Source organism: Herpailurus yagouaroundi, unplaced genomic scaffold (assembly GCF_014898765.1).
Source record: "Herpailurus yagouaroundi ecotype Mexico unplaced genomic scaffold, PumYag 187, whole genome shotgun sequence".
In the NCBI taxonomy this organism is placed as follows: Eukaryota; Metazoa; Chordata; class Mammalia; order Carnivora; family Felidae; genus Herpailurus; species Herpailurus yagouaroundi.
Genome location: NW_024412418.1, coordinates 14527001 through 14532246, shown reverse-complemented (window position 1 = coordinate 14532246; position 5246 = coordinate 14527001). Strand labels below are relative to the sequence as shown.

The window sequence follows — 5246 nt, the reverse complement described above, 5'->3', positions numbered from 1 at the left end:
CTCTCTGTCCCAAAAATAAATAAATAAACGTTGAAAAAAAAAATAAAGTAGATTTCCCTCTCTAAGAAGGGATGAGCAGAAAGACAAAGCACCTATTCAGCTTTGCATTTGCATGCTCATATCTGAAAGGAATATAAAGGAAGCAAAGAATTCAAGGACCACAAAAAGAAGTGAATAAAACTCTTCTCCTGACACCAAAATCATTGTAAAAAAAAAACCCAGCCTTCTGAAATTTCTGTTTGTAGCTTTGTTAAGAGAGTCTGGGTCCTTTTTCAGGATTCTGGCTCAGGGAAGATAAATAGCAGAATCAAACAAACAAGATAAATAAATAAAAATAAACAAATGAAAAACTCCTGAGTAAATCATGAAGCTCCAGATTGGGTAAAGCCTTTTTCTCCCAAAGGAATCTTTACTTCCAACATACACTTTACAAATAGAATTTTAAGATTTCTGGCCATTAAAATATAAGGAGCGATGATATTTCATTTTTTTATCCCAACACTCGAAAGACTCTTGCATGTACCAGATTAATGAATAAATGTGAGTTCTCAATCATGGAATGATGAACGGATGATGGCTGTGTTTTCTTATGAAGATGCAAAATGTGGATGCTTATGTCAAAACAAACATTACACTGGGCAAAGTTAAATTGGCAAGGAAGGCTTTATTCAAGAATATTGCAATAGTGGAAAGAGGCCAGAACTCAGTCTGGCTCAGTTCCATTGAAACAAAAGTTGCAAGGTTGTGTTCTCTCTCTCTCTCTCTCTCTCTCTCTCTCTCTCTCTCTCTCTGTTTTTAGCACTAAGGTGAGCTAGTACAGATAGAGGAGGTTGACTAATGGAATGTGTCCACCACATTGAATTTTTCCTGAGTTTGCAAATGATTTTCTGTGTGAGTAGCCTTGCTAACTGGCACCCACTGAACCTAGGCTCCTGCTTTCTTAACAGAGATGTGTGATACAGGCTCTAATTTTTCTTGGTGATTACAGGAATTGCTTCCAGATACTTGACAATCTTGGGTCATAAAACTGGCAAGATGATTTAAAAAAAAAGATTTGCATATATCTCAAAGAGACAGGGAAATAATTCACAGTTATCAGTTTTCCAAAATAAATGCTCTACAAAAAGGGAAGTTCCTTTGGTCAGGAAGAAGCCTTGAGTTTAGTCAAACTGAGGAGAATGTTAAAAGCCACTTTGTCAAATGCATCTTCTTAATTTTATAGAAATTGATTATGAGGGAAAAATTTCTTCCTGTCCAAATGTATGAGAACTGGTAACTATTTTTGTTATATGAGTATCCTGGGTGGGTCAAATATGAGAATTTCATTACATGCATTCAGTGAGAAATAAAATACAGCTCTTACTTTGTCACAGTGGGTTTGCTGGCAGAACACAGGTGTCATGAAAACCACTTGTAAACCTACACCAAAACGGGAAGGGAAAGGAATCATATCAACATCATTGTCATTAGACATGGAGACTTGGGCAAGTCTACCACTACTGGTCATCTGATCTATAAATGTGGTGGGCTTGACAAACTATCCAAAATTCAAGAAGGAGGCTGCTGAGGTAAGAAAGGGCTCCTTCGAGCATGCCTGTGTCTTGGATAAACTGAAAGCTGAATGCAGTATCACCACTGATAGCTCTCTGTGGAAATTCAAGACCAGCAAGTGTTTTGTGACCATCACCGATGCCCCAAGACACAGATACTTTCTATCAAAAATGTGATTACAGGCACCTCTAGGCTGGCTGTGCTGTCCTGATCGTTGCTGCTGGTGTTCGTGAATTTTAAGCCAGTATCTCCAAGAATGGGCAGACCCATGAGCATGCCCTTCTGGCTTACACACTCCGTGTGCAACAACTCATTGTTGGTGTTAACCAAATGGATTGCAGTGAGCCACTCAACTGCCAGAAAATATACAAGGAATTCATTAAGGAAGTCAGCAGCTACGTTAAGAAAATTGGTTACAACCGTCACACAGTAGTATTTGTGCCAGTTTCTGGTTAAAAAGGTGACAACATGCTGGAGCTAAGTGCTAACATGCTTTGGTCCAAGGGATAGAAAGTCACCTGTAAGGATGGCAGTGCTAGTGGAACCATGCTGCTTGAAGCTTTGAATTGCATTCTGTCACCAGCTCATCCAACTGACAAGCCCTTGTGTCTGCCCCTCCAGGACATCTGCAAAATTGCATTGATATTGTCCCTGTGGGCTGAGTGGACACCGGTGTTCTTAAACCCAGAATGGTGGCCACATTTATTACAACTGAAGTAAAGTCTGTTGGAAGCAACCATGGAGCTTTGAGTGAGGCTTTTTTGGGGACAGTGTGTGCTTCAGTGTCAAGAATGTATCTGTTGAAGATGTTTATTGTGGCATTGTAGCTGGTGACAGCAAAAATGACCCACCAATGAAGCGGCTGGCTTCATGGCTCAGGTGATTGTCCTGAACTGTCCGGGCCAAATCAGTGCTGGATATGCGCCTGTGCCGGGTTGTCCTACAGCTCACAAATCTTGCATGTTTGCTGAGCTGAAGGAGAAGATTGATCCTCGTTTTTGGAATAAACTGGAAGATGGCCCCAAGTTCTTGAAATCTGGTGATGATGCCATCTTTGATATGGTTAGTGGCAAGCCTATGCATGTTGAGAGCTTCTCTACCTGTCTCCTCTGGGCTGTTTTACTGTTTGTGACATGAGATATTCACTGTGGGTGTCATCAAAGCAGTGGACAACAAGGCAGCTGGAGCTGGCAAGGGCACCAAGCCTGCCTAGAGAGCTCAGAAGGTTAGATGAATGTTGTCTCCAATATCTGCTACCCCAGGCTTAATCAATGGAGGGAGAAAGGTCTCAGAACTGTTTGTGTCAATTAGCCATTTAAGTTTAAAGTAAAAGACTGTGAACAATCACAATATGTTATAGAGCCTTCAGAAGGAAAGGAGAAGGTTCGGTGGACCATTTTTGTGTGTGTGTGTGTGTGTGTGTGTGTGTGTGTGTGTGTGTGTGTGTGTATGTGGCCATTTTAAGTTATTAGTTTTTAAAATCAGTACCTTTTAATAGAAACAACTTGACCAAAATTCTTGGTCAAGACAGAATCTTGAGACCCATTAAAACAAAAGTTGAATGATAAAAAAAAGACAACTATTAAATAACAAATCACTTATGTGTTATTTAATAGAAAAAGAAGCTTAGTGCATGTGGTATTTCTCTGTCTTTAATCAGCTGGTATTAAATACTAATCCCTTAATCTTTGATTTATTTTTTTTATCCCATCACTTCTGTTGGATGATAGCCATGCTGGATTGTAGCCCCTGCTGATTCTCCATGCTACAAAATCTTTCCTCTGATTTGAAGCCTGAGGCATCAGAGGTAAGTGAGAAATGGGTTGTCATTTATGTCAAAACTCCTATCTTTGTCCCTGTTACATTTCACACTTTGTCAGTTCGTGTCTCAGGTCTTCTTGTCATGCATCTTGCATGGCTCTTCTGCTTTTCTCTGTAACAAAAACCAACTTGTTCCTGCATCTTCTTCTTGGCCATAAATGTACATGCTTAACTATGTAGTGGACGGAGGTGAAACTAATATTTATGATAGTCCTATATTGGTTACACATTGTGAAGAATATAAGAGAAGTACTTGAAGAACAAATATACTTTCTAAGATTATGGCAGTTCATTGTATGGATGAGACTTCCATTTGAGTTCCGTGGAATTTTCTATGCACATGTGGAAATAATTAGCATATGGTTTTGTCTTAAAACTGTAATTGAGGGGCGCCTGGGTGGCTCAGTTGGTTGAGCATTCGACTTTGGCTCAGGTCATGATCTTGCAGTTTGTGAGTTCGAGCCCTGTGTCGGGCTCTGTGCTGACAGCTCAGAGCCTGGAGCCTGCTTCAGATTCTGTGTCTCCCTCTCTCTGACCCTCCCCCATTCATGCTCTCTCTCTCTCTGTCTCAAAAATAAATAAATGTTAAAAAACAAAAAACAAAACAAAACAAAAACCCTGTAATTGATATAGAAGGCGCCTGGGTGGCTCAGCTGGTTGAGTTTCCGACTCTTGATTTCAGCTCAGGTCATGATCTCATTTTTTGTGAGATCAAGCCCCGCATCAGGCTCTGCACTGGCAGCATGGAGCCTGCTTGGGAATATGTCTCTTTTTCTCTCTCTTCCCCTTCCCTGTTCATGTTCTTTCTCTCAAAACTAAAATATAACTTAAAAAAATTAAACTATAATTGATATAAATTTATAATTATTTTAAAATATAATGAGCACACTTTTAAAATAATTGTTTTAAATTTTTTGTTTGTTTATTTTGAGAGAGAGAGAGAGAGAGACAGAGAGACAGAGAGACAGAGCATGAGCAGGGGAGGGCCGAAAAAGGGTGAAAGAGAGAATCCAAACAGGCCCCATGCCATCAGTGCAGAGCCAGACATGGGGCTCAATCTCATGAACCACGAGATCATGACCTGAATGAAAATCAAGAGCTAGACACTTAACCAATTGAGCAACCCAGGTGCCCCAATGAATACACTTTTAAATTTATGAGATAACATATTGTCAGTGAGCAAATGAGTGAGTTTATTTTTGAAAAGGAAAATTCTAAAGCCTGGGCTTCACCTTCTGTATAATAAAAGTAATGTTTTGATGATACAGTGTTGCATTAGAACAGAGTGGATGCCTTGCCCTGGGGCAATGCAAGAGCATATTAGAAACAGACCTAAGATGAAAGTTTATAAAGATAAGAATATTTATTTAAATGTCAACTTTTCAAGGTAATATCTTAAAAAAATTAAAAATGTAAGAAGATCTCTAAGAGTAAGTGCATTGTTTTCAAATGCACTTAAATCATTAGTCAAGTGGCACTGTGTTTATTGCATGATTATGGGTTTCCTCAGAGGAAAACCAGCTTGCCTCCCTCCGATAAAAACATTCCAGGAAGACAATTGCTTCTGGCTTTGTTATAAATAATCCTGTGTTACTTGTCTCTTATAATTCTAAAACACAAGTAATTTTTCTTTAATATAACTACAAACATATAGCCTTGATTAAATTGGCTTGCATATACAAAGTTGAGCTTTGATATTTTATAGAAAGATTTTAAGGATAGTTCTATGTGGATACTGGAAGCTAATTGGAGATATGCATTACCAACTATAACATAAGTGGGAATTTTGATGGAGTCATAGATGATACAAGGTGGCCATAATTTCCTCAGAAGAGAACTGGGTCAGAAGAAATGCATCCCTCCTAACAAAGCTG

General features: G+C 39.1%; 1 pseudogene; it reads left to right on the top strand.

The window, feature by feature from the left end:
* The first annotated feature begins 364 nt into the window (after nt 1-364).
* Nucleotides 365-2785, top strand: LOC121043963 (elongation factor 1-alpha 1-like; annotated as a pseudogene).
* The last annotated feature ends 2461 nt before the right edge of the window (nt 2786-5246 follow it).